At 40.0% G+C, this 19,756-nt stretch overlaps 1 long non-coding RNA gene across 1 annotated transcript in view; it reads left to right on the top strand.

The window, feature by feature from the left end:
- The first annotated feature begins 127 nt into the window (after positions 1-127).
- LOC114010947 (uncharacterized) overlaps positions 128-19,756 on the top strand; it is a 199,245-nt gene continuing 179,616 nt past the window's right edge. Inside the window, exon 1 of the long non-coding RNA XR_003552655.2 lies at positions 128-343. This is a non-coding gene — a long non-coding RNA (uncharacterized LOC114010947). The remainder of the gene's footprint in view (positions 344-19,756) is intronic.

Raw genomic sequence — 19,756 nt, 5'->3', positions numbered from 1 at the left:
GCCCCCTCGGGCCTGGCCCCGCCCCCGCGGCCGTGAGGCGCCTTCCCGCCTTCAGCCTGTGCCCGCGCCGTCCGGCCCCGCCGCGCAGGGGCGGAACGCGAAGGCTGCCGCGGCGGGGGGCGCTGGGCGGGCCGCGGCCCTCAGCATCCCGAGGCGGCGCCGGCGTGTGCCTCCGAGGCGCCTTCGCACCCTGGATGTGCCGCTGGTTCCTACCCGGGCCCAGAAGAGCCGTGTGTGCCGTGAGCGTCCTCAAAGGGAGAACAAACCCTGACAGGCATAGACTTGTTTCAGCCCAGCATGCGAATTGGGGCTGGCAAAGAGAGACTTACAGAAGCCAGATTTGGTAGGTAAGAAATTAACATCAGGTTCCTGAGGGACTGTGATATTACATCATTATTTAAAACACTATAAATGCAAACACATGTATGTATTACATCATAAGGTGGATATTTCCTCCCTGAGCCACTAAATTTAAATGTATAAATGTATTTACTAAGCATTTAGGGTCAAGCACTGAACTACTTACATAGGTCAGGGAGTGAAGTACTTATATGTTGCCTGCCTGGTTTTCATGTAATCGATCTGGAGCACTTTGGGATCACACTTCATTTATAAGATGTAAGTGGTGGATATCGGTCTTGGATCAGGAGTATGAGAAATTTTAAAGTCACCAAAGAGTGATTCCCCGAGCCATGAAACCTTTTCTTTCCACCCGAGGCCTCGGGCAAACAATATGTTTTTTCAATTCTCCATTCTCATGAGTGTAATTAAAGCCAGTAGAAGACTTTTTAGCAAGGACAAAATTAAATACTATGTATAAAACAGAGACATTGTGTTAGATACATGGTTAAAGTATCACAGGTAATGATGGAATGTTGTACTATTTGAATAATCAACCAGTTTATGTCATAGCTATCAAATAGAAATCAGAGACAAGACTGAAAAAATGGGTCAAGAATTAGGCTCCAAAATCCATCTGAACATGGCTACTGCCTTGTAATCATACTGACACGGGTAGGCTTTGGTACGGTGTGATGAAGGTATGCGCGACTTTTTTGAGTGCTGGTTTGCAGTGTAGTAATTAAATCTGTAATGCACCCCACAGGTGCAGAAGTGGCTTACCTGGACTCTTTGTGCCATAGGCACAGTGTAGATTTCTTGCTCATTGTTTCCAGTTAAAATGGATATTGAGATACTTTTTACAGTAGTGGTGGATACAACTTGCGGGATAACGAAACATTGAAATCAACATACTTGCGGGAATGTGCTACTATAATCTTGATGTCTCCTAGCACTTCCTAGTGACCCCTTAGCAGCTGGGTACTTTAAAGTTGGTCTGCTTTCATTCTTCCCTCTGTTAGCAAGCATAGTCTGAAATACTGTAATCAATAATTAAAATTAAGTGACACCTGTCATATTCACCGAGCGCTGTGAATTTTGCAGTGCCGCCTTTGATTTTTTTCCTTTCTCTGAGCTCATTGTTCAATAACCTCTTTCATAAAATGTGAATATTTGCTATAGGTCTTTTACATTAGTGAGGTTTTACTAACATAGTAAAAGCATTTTGAAAAAAACCCCGTATTTAACATGAAACTAGTTCTGCGTGAGAGATCTTGTTACACACCAGTTTAAGTGTATGCAAAGTTGCATTACCAAAAGGTGGCAAAAAAAAAATAGTCTGTGTGTACGAAGAGCTGAACAGGTTCATGACAGAAAAAAACCCCAAACACTTGCCTAATGAATAAAAGTGTGTGTATCTCATTGCAGCTTAAGAACTTAGGGCTGAGCTGATGCTGTTTATTAAGTTAAGAAATGTAGTGGTAGAAGTCTGTGATGTTGAAGGGTTTCTCTGTGGAGCTGTAGCCTCAAGGAGGAGGGAGTTTGCGTTCCCTTGTCATGGTACGAGCAGCTGGATCAATGGCTAATTGTGGCGAGGCTGCATTCCAGGGACTTGCAGCAAACTCCTGTACTGCAGTTGTGAGTCCTACTTTTAAATCAAGAAGGATAAATAATGGAGGAGATTGAATGAATAATAAAGTTAGTTTAGTTTTAAACAGTACTATAAGCTGCCCGAGAACTTTTCACTGTGTTTTATGAGACAAGGATCTAAAATAAAACGAAATAAATATGGAAGATCTGAGAAGTTTCCTAAGAATTTCCCATTGGTGTAATGAGAGCATTGGAAGTAAGGGTGAAAAAAGGCTCTTTTTTCAGACCTTTGAGCACACAGCTTTAAATTAAGCATTTTTATCCTGGAAAGTCTATGTATTGTTAGTGAGGTTTTTCAAAATATCTAACATATTGCATTAATGTAACAAAGAGAAGTGGCTTTATGATATAGTTAATCTTTCATTATTTTAGGGCTGCAAAAAAGGGGAAATCAGTAATAGTGATTTCAATGAAAATATCAAGATTCGTGAGAGGACAGAAGTTATAAATAGTGGAATTAATTTGACAAATACTGCCTTTTTCCAGGATGTTCTTAAATGCTCTGTGGTATTTTCTAAGTGAGCTGTCTTGGGCTCTCAAAGTATATTTTAGTTTCAAAACTGATTTCTTTTTAAGCATTGAAAAAGAAGTAAACAGAACACACACATGTGCTCGTAATTTGTCTCCAATGAAAATGTGTGTGTGCATTTTGATCACTTGAGACCAGGTGAAAAGACAAATTCTCCAAGCCTGATTTTCCTTAGGTAATTTGTTTTTAAAAATGGTGCAGGTAGAAAGCCCACAACTCAGTACAACAATTATATGGTGCTTTAAATGTAAACATGTTTTCTTCTAGGGAGGGAGCAGAAGGAACAGTTAAATAAAGAGTGTGTGTAGCTGGGTAGCCACCTGTACTATGTACCTAAAAAAATAGGACAAACAGGTCACAGTCTCTCTCTGCTTCTGCAGTTAGACTTCTGGCAAGACAGGTATCGGGAAAAGCCATAAGCATCCTAAACCTGTGAGAAGCTGTCTGTTTCTTTGGTTGTGTAAAAAAGCAAAACACAAAAGGTAATGTTAACAGAAGTGAGTATTAAAGGTTATAGCACTGCTGCATACAGTCTACAGTTCTGCAGAAGTCCTCAGGAAATTTCAGTGGTCTTGAAAAGAAGAGTCCCTGGCTGTGCTTGCTTACGTGGTGCAGCCAGCCCCATCCTTGTAGCGTATTTCTGCAGCGTGTGGCTCAGCAGTGCTCTGGGGTGTGCAGAGGGGCATCAAGTGAGGTAACATGGGTGCCAAGATACCTTGTAGTCAGCTCTGCCCATTCAGAGCCAGTTTGGATGTTTCACTGCAGCGCTGCCTCATGCTGCACTGGCACACCCCGGTATGTCTGGCTTCACATCTGTCAGAAGGAGGGAATTGTACTTACTGCAGCATGGGTTGTCCTGGGGGTAACCGTGAGGGGAACTATATACAGAGGAGTGAATTCAGATGCTTCATGTGAGGTGCATTTATAAATACAACCCCGTGGACCCAAACAAAAATAAACTAAGACACTGGTATGAAACTTAACTATGAAAGCAGATATTCTAGCCACAATTTTCCACCTTTTTTCCTCACAGAAATCCAACTCATCCATACATTCTCTTAAGAAGCCTTGGAGTATTTACTAAAATAGGGCACTACATGATAGCAGATGGTTTATACAAGTTAACAGCAAGAGATATGTTTTTTGTTGCCTTCTTTGAGACCTTAGGAAAAACTGAGGGTATCTGAAATGTTAACTTAGTGGACAATAATTTTTTCCATCCATGGGGGAACACAAGCATCATCTGTGTATTTTTGCTTTTATTAATAGCATTTTGATAGCACAGTTATAAAGCTTGTCCTTGGCTTGCCTTGAAATATCATACTGACTTCACTTATTACAGAATGTTACTTTAATTTTCCAAGGTGAAAGAGCAGAGACTGGTGAGGAAAATATGGCCAAAACCTCTTACATATACCTTTATTTTTAAAGTGCTGTCCAGAAGGGTTTGCAGCAATTTTTGCTGATGCATAAATTGACCTAGACAGTAAATGATACATGACCTTAAAAATATCTGAAGTAGCCTTGCTTGAGAATTTTTAGTAGAGAGTTATTAAATGTCAGAGTAATTTACACAAGCATAGCCTAGTTTATGTTTTTGCATTCTCTTTCTCTCTACCATGCCATCTGAGAACCGCAGAAGCTTTAAAAATGTTTTACATACATCCCTTTTTTCTTTTTTTCTTATCATAGAGGTTCATCTTATTTAGCACACTCAGAAAATCTCATCAAATGTGAGACTATAACATAGCTCACAAAGGCCTAATCCAGCAGAGCACTTAAGTACCTGCATAACTTCATCGTGATGACATTTTCCATTGCTCATTAACTGGCATTTAAAAGAAATTTTCCATTGCTTGGTGTCTGGGCATTTAGAGGAAATTGTCAGCCAAAATGGGTGAGCCATTTAGAAGAATTAGGTCAGGCAATGAACAGGCTACAAGTCGCAGAGGTCTGTAGGGAGCCCTGGAGGTTCAGGCCCCTTGCAGAAAGCTGGAGATAGCCACCAGGAGGGCCTTCTATTAGGTATTTATTATAATGTAGGGTTAATTCCACAGCTGTTCTCCAGTGCTCAGGGTGAACTGCATTGAAGGGATGAATCATGGTTGTGGAAGACTGTGGAGGCTGCTATTTGTAGAACTTACGCCTTAAATCTTAGCTGGGCCAGTTAGCTTCAGTGCATTGCTGCCTGGAGGCAGCTCAACAGCTTCTTCTTCTGGAACAGGTACAATAATCTGGGCATCTCCGTGTTGTGCTGGCTCACACTGGGTAGGCTTGCACCGAGGAATGACCAGGAGGAGTCTTGAGGCAGTCGTCCCCCATCCATTCACTATTTGCTGCATCTGACCTTGCTGCCAAGGAGATTTCAGAGTTTTTCACTGTTTTTCACTTGTTGTTTGTTGTACCAAGGAGAACATGCATCTTGGGTGATCCTCCTAGCTGAGGTGCACGCTCTTCTACCTTTTTCTTTATACGTGAAGAGGAGGTGCAAATAAGGGCGGGATCAAAAACTGGTCATAGAAATTACAGCAGCAAGGTGTGGTTTTTTTCCCTTTTCTTTCCTTTCCTTTTCCTTTTTTTTTTTTTTAATAAAAAAAATCTGTTGATCCTGCTGTATTACAGCTCCAGGCTATCAAGGAGTGAGAAATAGATTTTCTGTTCTGCTCTCTTAGTCTCTGGAAGTTTTTTTATCCCTTATAGGAAAACAAGTTAGAGGGTTCTCTAAAGAACAGGAAGGAATAGGTTTCTGGCTTGTTTGGGAAGTCTGACAAATATTAATCTACTATATATCCTGTAGATGATTTCTTTCATCAGTGACAAAAATTGACCTGTATTTGAGACCTCGGCTTGCTAAACCTCTCACATGCTACAGTGTAAATCAGTGAAGTATTTTGTCAGCTACCAAACGCAAAGCAGTGGATGGCCAGAGAACACAGCTTTTTGATCAAGCATTCTGGAGAAGAAAATAGGCGCTGCTTATTTATTTAAAGTAGGCTTAGCTTTTGATTGATACATCTGTTCCAGGAGAATGTTTAGCCTGTGGTCCCAAATAGCTTACTGAAGAATCAGTGATCAAACTGGTATGAAATTCTCCAAGTGCAGTCATTCTCTGTTTTTCTCCAACATACTCAGCGATTTCTGGATAGACTATTTTTATGTCAAGTGTTCATAGCTTGCAGTTGAAAAAACAATTTCTGCTACCAAAGTGCTTTTTTTTGAGGCTTTTGTTTTATAAATTCTATACATTATCCTTTGAGCCTGTATCCCATTAACTATAAGCCACAGTTTACATGGAAATGCATAACAATGAAGTCTCTCTGTTCCATGTGCGTGTGTGACTCTCGTTATGTACCATATACTGCTGCTGGTTTCAATGTTGGGCTGATTGGAAGTTATTCTCTCCTAACAGCAGTTTTGTCATCTCTGCACATTGATTTGAAGTCTCTGACCAGTACCTGATGCCTGCATTATAGGACAGCTGCCCTGTGTGACCTAACTGCCATTACTGGTTGTTTCAGTGACAAGACCAAGCTTGGAGTGGATATGAAGGTTTAGCCCCAGGTCGTGGAGCCCTTGTTTCAGGAACGAAGCAAGAGAAAACTTATGTGTCTGGTGCCTCACTAGTTTTCTGGTGGCACTGTTTCTTTCCCCAGAATGGTTGGTTCTGGCACCTTCCTCAAGCAGGACTGAATTCTGGGCCCAGGGTCCCTCTCAGCTTTATATGCCATGGCCTGATGATCCTAATTCACAGAGTGAGCAAACAAGTGCCCAGATAAGAATTAGACACCCTTTTGATTATTAATTTTTTCATTTATTTTCAGATGGCTTTTCCTTTTGTCGTATTGTTCACACATAATGCGTCTGACTCTTCCTATGTCACACTACATCTTCGCAGTAATTTTCTGCGCTGTTCTGTCCTTCTGGATTTTACAGCAGTGGATCAGAAAGGAAGTGCAAGCCCTAGCAGAAATAATAAATCCACCACAAGTCTTGAAGGTACTAATTTCTGCAAAACAAAATACTGCCTCAATTCTGTTATGGGCTGGAAGGGGTGATCAAAGTGAAATACATTCATTGTGGAATTGGTTTGCAAAGCCTACTTCTAAACCATTACACACTCTAGATTTCTTTTTTTCCCCTCACAAAAGTAAATATTGGAGTTGTGTCCAGCCTGGCCTGTAGCCCTGAGTCCCCTGGAGCTCTCCGGAAGTTCAAAGGTTGCTCCCAAACCAGGCCTGTGTCACGAGATGTGCAGGAATGCTGTATTGGCCTGGCAAAAGGGTCACTGGATAATAAGGATCTGGATAACGCAGAGATCTGTGAGGGGCTGCAAAGTGTGGTACTTGTGAGTTGTGCTGGGTACCGTCCACAAAGTTGCTGCACTGGAGTGCTGGGAGTCATGGTTGTCTCCCAGCTGCCGGATCGCTTGGAGCACTCAAAAGTCTGTGGCACATGTCCTATGACTCCAGCCGGAAAAATTTGAAAAAATATTTTAGGAACTCTCCTATAATTACAGATATTTCTAATCTATGCAATCTATCTAATTAGGTTCAACCATGCCCAATTCCTTGTCTGATTGCCTGAGCCTTTCCGCTTAACCAGTCAGGTTTATTCAATAAGGTGTCCTATAATGTTATTTCCTTCCTTGAGAGTATATGTTATCGTCCCTGACACAGACTTAAGAATCCGTCCACTTTTCCTTATTTTAACATCCCCTGTCTCCACAGTAAAGCCCTGTGCTTTGGTTAGGAAACACCCATCTGAGGAGAAACCTAGGTGAGACTTTGGATCTCATTAGTTTTATTTTTAAATACCTAGAAGATTTTTTTAAGAAATATAGCAAGTGTAGAGCAGGCACAAAATGGGTAGCATCCCCATAAATTAAGTACAAGTTAGTTTAAATTGTGGATTCAAATAGCTAACAAGATTGGAAATGGTATGAGATTAATACAGTTGCACAGGCAGTTGGCTGACTGTTACAGTCATTTCCTTTTGGCTTTGGTCATTGCGATAACAAGGTAAGAAGTAGCTGTTTGTTTCCTTCTATCGATTGGTTTGATATTTGAAATAAAGATGATCTTTTTTGTCTGAACAAGTCTTTTGTAAGTTAATATTATGTTAATTAGAATGGATGTCTTCCTGAGCCTTATTTTCTCGTTCATTTGATCTAATTAGCTGATTAATTTTTAATTGCCTACTGAGAGATCTTTACCATATTGTGATTTGTGTTTTACCTTTACATTTGGAAAACAATGGTACGCCTAAAATGACTCTGAAGTATTGTATTGAGGTATTTCTGCGAGGGATAATTGCAAATTATGATTTCTTCCTGCTTCCTAATTTTAGTGCAATCTACTTTGAGTTAATGCTCATTAATCAAAAAGGCTTGCGTAGTGTGGAGTACTAAGAAGGTGTTTCAGTTAGGCAACTTCACAGTAGAGGGTCTGTGACTTGGTGATCAAATGGAAATGAAAACTCTTGCATGTGTATGAATACTGTGCTGAACGCTTCCCAGCTTCCAACATTTATTCTTTTTCTCTGCAATAACATTCTAAGATTCTCAGAATGAATGTATTAATAAGCTTAGAAATGGAAGTGTAAAGTTCTATCAAGGCCAAGTGTTGATTAAAACTTATTTTGTGGTGGTGGAAAATAAATCACAGATCTTGGCAAGTTATTTTAAGTTATTCCTTGAGTGTTTAAAATTTGCACCTTATTTTTAGACTGAATTAGTCTTGCTGTAACTTCTAGCCCTTGGATTTTGTTCTGCTTTTGCCTGCTAGATTGAAGAGCCTTCTATTATCAAATTTTTGATCCCTATGGTAAGCACTTGTAGACTGTGATCGAATCATTCTTTAGCTTTCTCTTTGAGAAGTTAATTGATTGAGCGCCTTGAGTGTCCTGCAGTAAGACATGTTTCCAAATACCATAATTGTTCCCCTGGCTTCCTCATAATCCATGGAATTTTTCATAGTTTTTCTTAAAACAGTACCACAAACCCAGTGAAACTACTAGTCATTTCACTGATTCCAAATAAGATAACATAACCTCCCTACTCCTATTTGTTACTTACACCTGGTGAGCATAGTAGCTTTTTGTTACTGCAGTACTCTAGAGATTCATAATAACCTGGTTATTTGTCATGGCCTCTGTTCCCAAATCCATGCCTCCTCTTTAGGGTCTCTTTTTTTCCCAGAGTAGAATCCTCCTTCATTAAGTGAGTCTCATTATACTTGTTCCTTAATCCATGGCCTTCCTGTTGACTATACTGAAGTATGTAACGTCAGGTTACACTCACCTAACTCAACTGTCATCTTCATTATTTTCCTTTTTCTAGTTATCTTCCCCTATTGTGATATTTTTAACAAAAATGAAAAATAATCTAGGAGGCAATAACCAATTTAAGTACCAGTGCCTTGTTCCCCGGTCATGTAATGATGGTTTAGAGGTATCTGCTGTGTAGTTTTTAAGTAGTTTAAGATGCCATTCTGATTCATCACATCTAATTCTAGCCATCCAAAAATTAGTTTCTAATAGTTGGCAGTTTTCTAAGCTCATAATAGACAATGGAGAGAGATGGAGACCTTCGCAGAAGGATGTAGTGGACTTATCTAAAAAGTCATAAATCTTTTTTTGACAGTACCTTTTTCTTTTCATTGACTGTAATGGGAACATAGAGAAGTTAAGACAAGATGCCAAACTTTAGACAGCTGTAATTACTGTGGATGAATCCCATCTCTTATGCTTTTTAGCTTTTCAGTCAAACTATGGTGTGGTACAAAGCCAGTTCTCTTACAGGCATCCATCAAGATGGTTGCCTTTAGCAGTCCCATTTGTAATCACATCAGAAAATGATATCAAGTTAGCTTGACAAGATCTGTTTTCCAGAAACCCATGTGGATCAGCTTTAATCACATTATCCCTTTTACTTCTTTATCAAGTTAGTTAATCGCTTATATACCTCTTTTGCTTTTCTATCAGATCTTTTTATCAAACTCCTACTTTTTCCACTTTAATATTGACACACATCCAAATTGTGAAAAATCTGAGGCTCTGTTGCCTTACAGGGGTTTTTGGGTTTGTTTTTTTCCCCTGTTTCCACCCCATCTAAATCAGGTAGACTTCTCTCTGAGGTGCTTCTGCACTCCTTGATCAGTCAGCGGTAGGTCTCAGGATGGCTTAGAGCCGTTTCTTATGAGAAGACCTTGGGGAGTCTTTACCATGAAGCCTGCCCATATGGCTAAGTCCTGCAGTCTTCACAGTGAAGGGTGAGGTAGGGTGTGTGTGTGTTTTTAGGACTCAAAGTGAAAAGTTTCATGATTATATTAATTGTGTGTTTCTCTCTCCAAACTCTCATGTTTGAAAAGATTTTTTGAATATCTGAGGAAAAGTTACAACAGTTTTGGTTTTTCTATTTTGTCATCCCTTTTTCTTTGTGAAAGAGAAACGTCCAGAAGTAAACAGAGACACCATAGTGTCCTGTTGCCCTCTGACTGCGGAGAGGATTGCAGGCCTGAAGGGAAAGCTATGACCTTGTACTTCCTATATGGTAAGAGATGAACAACTGGTTTTCGTTTGTTTGTTTAATGTAATGTTATTGCATGAGGAGAATGCACTGGAATTAGAATTTCTGCCTCCAACTTGAAAGGATGATTGCAGAACAGAAGTGATAGGAGAAAATGTGCACACAATAGTGTTTTCCTGAACAAGAAGACTCCCCAAAAGACTGAAACTCTACCTGACAGACAAGAGATGATCGTGCAGGAGCGTTCATTAAAGTCAACATTTACCTTGAAAACTACTGGTGGCATTTTAAGTATCAATATGCTAAGCTACCTGGTACCAAAGTGGTGAACTGTAAAGGCAAGTCATTGCCATCCTGTCCAGCTTGATCCTTCTGCTAGATTTTGAATAGCACTGCAAAGGACAGAAGGTCTCATGTTTCATTCCAGCCACCCCTGTTCATCTGTTGGAGGGATGTGTTGCCGTTGTAGGAGTGGATCCTTTCACAAGAGGAATGAGGAATTCTTGTACTTAACCGATGGTGGGCTGCAATGTCACCAATTATAGGAATCATTTATTTTCTGTAAAGATGGATTAGAGAAGTAATTCAATGACATGTCCTTCTTCTGGGTAATCCAAGGACAGATTTTGCTGGGAAGGCAATTTGATGTTACCTAACAATGATATTTTACACTGACTGTTCTGAGTGTCTTCATAAATATCAGGGAAGCAGTTAATGTCTAGCGTGACCACCCACTGCTGGAGGTTAGTTTGCCTCACGTGGAGATGTCTGGAATTTTCATTCTTTTCTTTTCTTAGTGTTATCACTTCCTTCATTTTTTGCTATTCTTTGCCTCTGCATTAGAAGTAAAGGTAATAGTTTTGTAGTGGCCAGACCACCAGATGGACCAGTTGGAGAGGTTCAGTTCATTAAGGGACTGGGAATGTTGGGTTTTTAAGTTCTTACTTTGCTAGACTTGTGTCATATGGGACGTTTTGAGAGAACATTTTCCAAAATGCAGTTTTATAGTCCAGAACTAATATCTTGTAACACAGCAAGTGCTTCACAGGCACTCTGCATAGTTACCACTCCAACATCTACGTCAGCTTAACAGAATATTTGCACTGAAGCCATTTCAGTTCTTTGGGACAGATAGCACGCTCATTATAGGAGTTACCTAACCAGCAATGAGTTGTGTCTCTAATGTGAAGGTATTTATGTGATTACTTCTTGGGAGGTGTTCATCCAAGTGTAAATTACTCTGCCTCAGAACAGATTTTAGCTGGTGCCGACAGCTTGGATGACTGGCACATTGTCATTTTCATAACACACCTAAAAGGAAAGTGCCAAAAGAATGTAAGTGGCATTTGTGCAGCAAAAAATTTCCAGTAAAAATTTGTTTCAAGGTGTATTGATAGGAATGGGTTGCCTTGTTAATACCTGGGATAAAGCAGGATTAAAACCTATTATTATTCTTTCACACTGTTTCTGAGTGGAATCTCCATTCATGTGAAAGCAGTGCATGGTGATATTGCCAAGTTGATACAAAACCGTGTGGTTTATGCTCCTTGTAGTGTGTACTCATCCTCTTTTCAGATGTCCCTGAACTTCCCTTCCCCAGCTGTGCTGATGTCATGAAGACAGCTTGTTTTCTATCCTAACCATTCTGTCAGAGGTTGTGTGGGGTGAAACTTTTCTGTGCTGTTGTGGGTAATTTTCCCTGGTTTCCCCAAGAATACAAGGGATATGCAGTCACTCAGTGTGCCAGCTAGACAGTTGTGTTCATCTCTTTCTGTTGGCCTGTTACTACAAAATTTGACGAAAACAGGTATTTCTGAAATTAAATTTCTACTAGTATTATGAAAAGTGGTGGTTAAGAAGAGCAGACAGACTCAATTTGTCACCCTATTCCTTTGGACAAGAGAATTGCTGTGCTAGAGCGATGCTACATATGCTCCAGAGTTCACACCTTACTAAATACATCTCACATGCACTTTATTAGACAGAGTGTAATCCAGCCATGAGATGCAAAATCAAAGCAAACCACACTTCGTAAGTTTACAGCTCAGGAAGTGGAGAGAAGCTGCTTTCCTTCTGCTCACTACAACAGAAATCCTTTTGAAAGGAAGGTTTGTTCCAACCTCTGTTTTGGAAGTGTGCTGCATGTGATTTCATCCCATTAGCTGTGATGGTCACCATTCAGTCTTCTAAGTGATGACGTGATGTACTGGGGGAAAGGGTTGTTTCCAGTGTTATCAGGATAAATTTTCCTATGAACACTTGACCAAGAACACACATGTTTTGCAATTATGTCTGTTTAAAGAAACCAGCCATTTCCACACAGTACTGTAGAATCTTTTTTTTTTCTGGCAAGAGATGTGAAGAATTTGTAATTTCTATATATTATAGTAGATTTTAATGCAGAAGTGGTTCATGTCCAGGTTTGTAAAACAGAAGGCGTTTAAGCCCACAGTTTTGTTTGTTTCATTTATTTAGCATGGCATAGCTAGGTCCTGGAACTAGCTTATATGAGGTCATTACCCTATTGATTAAATAGTGTGATGAAAAGGGCATGATAATACACTGCTGGGAGATTATTGCCAGACACTTTGCAAACAAAGCTGCTGAAAGGAGAGCAGTTGTGAGACCTTCAGTGTGGTGGGTAATTAGCAAGCAAGTAGGAATTAAAATAAAGGATACATGGCGTGATATAGTGATTATGTGCAGATAAGTAATGTTTTGAATACTCCCTTTTGGTAACTCTAATGAGAATACATCTTAGTACAGGAAATGTCTGCTGGGACTACACTATCCAGAATCCTTAAACAAGCTGTGCGGTATGTTGTCCCTGACAGTAAAAAGAAAGCGTGGAAGCAGTGCTGCAGATCTGCCTCTTTTTCTTCAAACCTTTCTCTCTGGGTCTTTATTTTATTCCACAAATCTCATACCGGTATAACAAATCTTAGTGAAAAACAGTAAATCTGTGCCAGTTCTTTGGTATGGAGCACCATTTCTTTAAAAAACCCAGTCTTTTTAGGGCCAACAACTGGATCTGGACAAACCGCCTTTTGAGTGGGAAGCATCAGCTTCTACAACAAGAGAGGTCTAAACCTGGGATGTACAGGCTGTAGCAAATGTGCGATTCTTGTATTCAGACTAGCTTCCTCTCCCCCTGCCCTGAGAAGCACAAATACTTGCATAGAATCATAGAATCATTTAGGTTGGAAAAGAGCTTTAAGATCATCAAGTCCAACTGTTAACCATGTTCCTGGTGGCGTGTGTTTCACCTTAGCAACCCTTCCAGACCTGCAAAACCCAACAGATCATGGGCTTTTCAGGCAACACTTCAGTTGCCTAACGGGGAATTCAGTGAAAATTTTTGGAACGTGGCACAGGCTAACTGTAGAGATAGATGGGTAAACATTGAAAGACATCTTGCCAGCCATGTGTTGGTTTTTTGCCCAGTTTCAAGTGCCTTTCAGTCATGAGATCCATCACAAGATGCTGAAAAAATTCATAAATTTTATTGTTAGTGTAATTCTTACAGGCCAGAGAGGGACAGCTCCTGTTTTAGTGTCTTCTTTCAGCAATCTCAAGCTGCGTGCTGAATAGCCACAACAGCGGTAACAACAGCAGGGAAGGGGGCACCAGGGGAGGAAAAACAGGAGGGAAGAGGAGAAGAGAAGAGAGAAAACAGTGCTGTTGTGGGGGAAAGCATTACTCAAAGTAGAAGGGGAAAGGAAGTAACTATGGTGAGAGCAAGGTAAATGGGGAATACTCTGTCCGGCTTTATTAACCTTAATTTTAGTTCCTCTTTTCCATTTTTCAGCTTAAGTAAGCAAGCATATAGCCATGTTTATATAATAGCTGGGGTAATGAAGATGGACTATACCAATTTGGGGCTAATTCTTGCCCTCAGGAGAGCGCAGGGACTGCAGCTGTGGCCAGCCCCTACCGAAAAGGAGCGGTGGGGAGAACAGCTCCTTGTATCCAACTTCCCATTACATCCTCACCAGGGACCACCATAGTCTAGCCCTTAAAATAAACAAATGAGGTTGATTTTTCCAGCAATATAGTTGGTTTAGCAGCTCTCAGTACTGGTTCAGTTGTGCTCCCACTCAAGCTAATGAAGTGGTTTCCTTGAGAACAGTTGGACTCACTGCAAACTTTTTGAAAAGCCCATTTATAGCCATATTCAGTCACTGGATTTTGAGTCTTGGGACTGTCTTTTGTTCTCTTCCTCTTTGATATCTTCACTTTCCAGATCATAACAGGCAGGCTTTTCCTCAACCTTTATCGCAATGCCGTTAAGTAATTGTGGCCGTAATGTCCTTTGATTACAGAGCATGGGAGAAGCATGCACCATGGCACATTTGACCACATCCTCTGAAACTGAGGTTGTGGCTGAACTAATTATTTTCACGGCTGGAAGAGAACAGGCAATGTTGCCTAAACTGTGGGAAGATATGTGTATGTGTGAGCGTGTGTTTGTGTGGTTATACCATCTGGGAAGAGCAGAGCCAGATATACTTCCCCTTGTGTTTTTTTCCGTGCAAATCCTCGGTAAAGATGTAACTGGAGAAGTCTAATTTCTCTGCCTGAAGACCTGCGTTTGCCTGAGGTTTGGCATGCTGGGGACTGCGTCTCCCTGCAGAAACCCTGCCTTCCTGAATTCCTGTTCTGCCATTCCCCAGCTGACGCCCTTTGCTTCTGTGGGCAGGGGGGAAGTTGCCCTTCCTCCACATTGCTTGTTTTTGTTATACTAGCAGTATGAGGTACCCTTTATTTATAATCTGAATGTTAGGGATGTTGGGCCAATCTGGTGCTTCCAGCTGGCTGAACACTTCCTAGCGCTTTGGATGCCAGATATAACATAATTTATTGTGGAAAACAGTAGGGGTAATACACTTCTAGCTATCAAAGGTTAATGTAGAATATCAGCAGCTCTTCGGCAAGGATACATGTATTTTTGGATGGTCTGTGATTATGTGTCTCCTATTAAAATAGAAAAACAAACCTCTTTCCTTTTTAATGCTGCTATTCACCCCCTTCTCTTTTCTCTCCTTCCCCTTGGTTATTTTAACTCCTTCATTTCATTATGCATTTTCACACATTTCCTTGGGGAGAAAAAGGCAATTGTACTTTGTTTCTTTGGCATGAAACTGAGCAAACTAAGGGGATTTTTTTTCCCTTTGTTTTAACTAAAACATTCATTTCTGTGCCAAGACAGAGTGAAACTGCTGAGTTAGCCAAGGCTGTAAATTGAACTGGTCCTTTTACCTCTAGAAGATATTAAAGCATCCTTCTGCCACGGAGCTGGCACCCGTTGCTGGATCAAGTGCTACTATTAACGGGAAATCGGGAAAGTACATTATCACTCCAGTGCTGTCATTACCAGAGGGTTTCACTGAACTGTAGTGTTCAGGAAAGTGAGACTGCAAAGACCAGAGAAAAATGGCACACTTAGAGCAAGGGAAGGAAAGCACAGACAGAAAACTCGGAGATATATTCACAAAACAAGAGTTTGTGAAGGTACCCAGTATGGGAGGCGAGTGGCTGCTTTGTTATAAAGGGATATGATCTGTAGAGCATCCCATTATTCTGCAAGTTTAGAAAGAAGCTGGTGTAGACTTTTCTAATGGGCTCTTCTAATCAATTCTAGAAGATCTGAAGCCAGTCAAGGCAAGATTCTGTCTGCCTGAAATCTAATGAGGTTCATTCTGCACCACGGAGAACCCCAAACAGAGGTTTTTATGGGGAACTTTTTCTTCCCAGTATAATAAGCTCTCTCTCAGGGATTCTTTTGCTAAAGAGGGATTTTTTTAATCATCAGAAATACACAGTGAACTGTGTTGATAGTTTAGTTAAAGAATGTAATGGAAATATATAGAATAATCAATTAGTAAAGGTTGTGGTTATTTGAGGCATTAACTTACCCTGGGTGTGCCAGGTCAGCAGGTGGGGAAGCTGTCTTCTTCCTGCAAAGCCATGCTGAATTCACCAGCTGTTTTGGCATCGGAGCCGTAGGGAAATGTGAACATTTCGTTATAGTTCACAGTCTGGGCTGCCTCTGACTTCCATTTTATGGGATAAAAAATGACAAATAATACGTAAATTCAGTTTGTTGTGCTTCTCTTTTTCAAAGTTCTTTAGAGACTTGACGTAATCTTCCTGACACCCATGCAAGGTAAGCGTAGCTATCGAGCTTTACAGATGTGGAAACTGAGGCACAGAGGGGTTAAATAGTGACATTTGAAAATACAGGTGCCTCAAATGAGGCAGCTCAAGCCCATGGTCCAAATAGCAGAAGTCCTGAGCTCCTGATCTCACTAGAAAACAAGGACGCTCAGCATATCCGTGGGGCAGGCCCTGAACTGACACGGGGAAACCTGAGGGATGCAGAGCAGGTGTGTCCCAGGTATGCTTCCCCAGCCTGTGGTCAGGCCACGAGACCATAGTGCTCCTGAACGATCGCCAGGATTTGGGAATCTGACATTTTTACTGATTTTTGCTCCCAACTTACCTGCTCCTAGTCAAGTCCCTTAACTCTACACTTGTTTGTTGTTTTTTTTTTTTTTTTTTTTTTTATGAAAGATGTTCTTACAGGCATGATCAACTTCATAAGAAAAGCTCTATAGGAACATAAAATATATTTTTGTTTTTGTTTCCTGGGATAGGCTTCCCTCTGAGAATTACTCATCAAGCCACATATTTGCTTTGCTCAGCACTATTCTAGTGGAAATATTTCTTGTTTATTTAGTCTTACACAGGGGTCTGACATTCCCTTGTTACCACAACACAGTTGACTGAGAGCTTGGAGTGCCCAGGGAATCCAAGATTATGGCCCAAAATTTAAAGAATGAGCACTGATCCTAACTGTGTATCTTCTGGGGCTCTGGTCAGGGCATCAGCACGTTTGATTTTTCAGCATGTCCTGAGCTCAGATGCTGTGGAGAGCTGTGGTTGTTCTGGGTGTGAAAAAGGCGGCAGCCCCTGCAGTTCACAAAAAACATCCCCAACCTGGGGCTCCCGAGGAGCAGATGTACCCTTGAAACAGTGGTTATTTTGGCCAAGCACTTATTAGTTTGACTAATACAATTTCTGTCAATTCATACTATCACTAAGTTAAACAATACTGAGCTACTATTTCACAGTTCCCAGAAGATCATCTATTCCCCAAGTTACAGTGGAAGAGAATACCCCACCCTTTGAGCTGTTTTCAAAGAGGGTCAGAAAATGATTTAGATAATCAGACTTTAGTCCTGTGAAATTTTTTAAAGGGCAGCCTTCCCCTGGACTTCGGTATGAACCTGTTTTGCCAATCAGATAAAACTTCCCAAGCTTTTTCCTAGCAGCATCAGTGGTTAACTTGATCTTGCTGCACTGTAAAGGCTTTTGTGCTACAAATAATTTTTCATAGAACCTCTTTGTTATGTGAATGTTGCGTGAACTTCGGACAGATTATTTGTAAGAACGTTTCCAGGAACATTAATAGCACAGTGTGGTCTCCAATGAAATGAAAATGACTTAAAAAGGATTTCTTTTAGATTAATAAAAGAGAGAATGTATAATGAAAAGGGCTGATAGGGGAACGTTTAAGTGTATTAATAGGCAGAAGAAATACCTATTAAGCAGAATATTGTCTGTATACCACCCCCCATCCATTTTAAATTGTATATATTATTTTAGCTGTTGGGATTCCTTCCTTCCACCTTGTGAAAGCTGACAATTTTTACTTACAGCCTGGAGCTAAATACTGCAGTGCCTCAAAATGGAAGATGAAACAGGCCAACAGGTTTTCTTTGTCTTTTGAAAAAAATGGAGTGTCATTTCTTGTTCCTCCCGCCCCCCCCGCTACACCCCTACTAGTATTAGCAGCTTTTCCTCCAAAAAAGCACTAGATGGTGCCCCTTTTCTTTGAGTGTGACAGAGCTGGATTTCCCAAGAGAGGTGCTACAGCCCTGCCGTGAAGATCATCAGGCACAAAAACTTGCAGGGTCTCCTTCTCCCTTAATATAAGTAAGAGCCCAAGATAAGTCTTTTTTTCCCTCTTTCAGGTCTTCAAACCTGAACTAGATCCATCTTCAGGAGACTGTCTTGTTAGTGATGGAGGGTGAATCATGACTTCAGAGATTCATGAGCAGTAAAATAATTTTTTAAAAGGTGATTTCAAATCAAAAAGGAGAAAAAGCAAGGTATGTATCTCCCTCCCTGTTTTCAGTAGCCCAACACTGCAGCATCAAAGAACATTTGCAGTATTCTTTGCTGAAAAGAAAACTTTTCAAGTCAAGGATCTTTAATTAGATGTTAGCTGGGCAATCTGACTGATGTTAATTTGTTAATTTTATTATGACCCTTGGCCTTTAACTGACAGAGCAGACTTTTGTAAACAGAATTGATATTACAGCTCAATATTTATCTTTTAAAATAAAGTGTCAAGCAGGGAATATGGCCTAGCCTTGTACTCTGCATGTTCTGTCAACTTGCACTATATCTTCATTAAAAATATTTTATTAGTCGTAGTTAACAGATAAGCTTAAAAACCCGGCTTTTTAAAATAGATTGAACAATCGGTTAAAAGGGCATTACCCTTCTTCATCTATATTTCTTTCTGCATCGGAATAACTGTTTACCTAGTAGACGTCATCTTTGCATTTACGTGGTAGATACATTCTAGTCCCTTAACAGAAGAAACGGGTAACATGACATTGAAACAAATTCAAAATCAACAACAGATAAAATGAGTGCTTGCTTGCTTGCTAGGAATGAAAGTTGAGGCAGGTATCAAACCCCTCATTGTGAAACCCTGAAATGTAACTGAAAAAGCCACTTCCTTTAATCTGTTTGTTTGTGCATTTGAAATGGCATAAAAATAAACATTCTTTGAAGTGACCCAAGATAAATTAGTCCAGGTTTGTCATTTCTTACTATTTTTGTAAATGGTCCTTAGAAAATTAGGTCTGTTGGCATTTGGGAACAAAAATTCAACTGGGAAAAGAAGCTTTAATATGAAACAGAAAGAATTATTCCCATGCTCTGGCTGCCCTGTCATATGTCATGACATGTGGCAGGTTGACTGCTCATTAATTCTATTTATATCAGTATGATAATACACCCCACTGAGTACACATGTGTTAAAATATTCATAAATTATGTTTAGTGCAAGCAGATATACATTACATGCCAAAAGAAGACTATTATTTAAAGACAAAACTGGTAAACAGTCAAACACGGAAAAGTCTTTTTAATGTTGGTCCAGTACATTGTGTATCATCAAACTCACATTTAATTGCCTTTACTTGCAGACTCTGTCTCCAGCAATGCGCTATCTAATGCACCTTTATATTTTTTAACAACTTGCAAAAGAAGCAGCTTTTACTGAAAGTAATTGGAAATTCAGCAATTACTGTAAATGTCATATTATCTCAAAGCAGTAACTATAACAATTTGAAATATTTAAAATGAAGGTTTACTTTGACCTTCACATATTTTAAGATACTTTTACACAGCTGAAAGCTCTACTCTAAATATTAAAAAATTCAAATGCACACTATTTTTGGAGGGAAATGCAGTCTAGCCTCAAAATAGTTAACCTTAGTTAGGAATAAATTTTAAGCAAAAATAGCCAAAATTATTTAATCATGCGTTGCTCAGGATATTTTGTTACATACATATATTTATTAAAATTTTAAAATGCTTTTTAAGACAGCAAAATTAAAACCACTTTTTACAAG

This window comes from Falco peregrinus, chromosome 7, assembly GCF_023634155.1.
Source record: "Falco peregrinus isolate bFalPer1 chromosome 7, bFalPer1.pri, whole genome shotgun sequence".
Classification (NCBI taxonomy): Eukaryota; Metazoa; Chordata; class Aves; order Falconiformes; family Falconidae; genus Falco; species Falco peregrinus.
The sequence above is the reverse complement of the archived record's forward strand: the minus strand, read 5'-3'. Positions and strand labels throughout refer to the sequence as shown.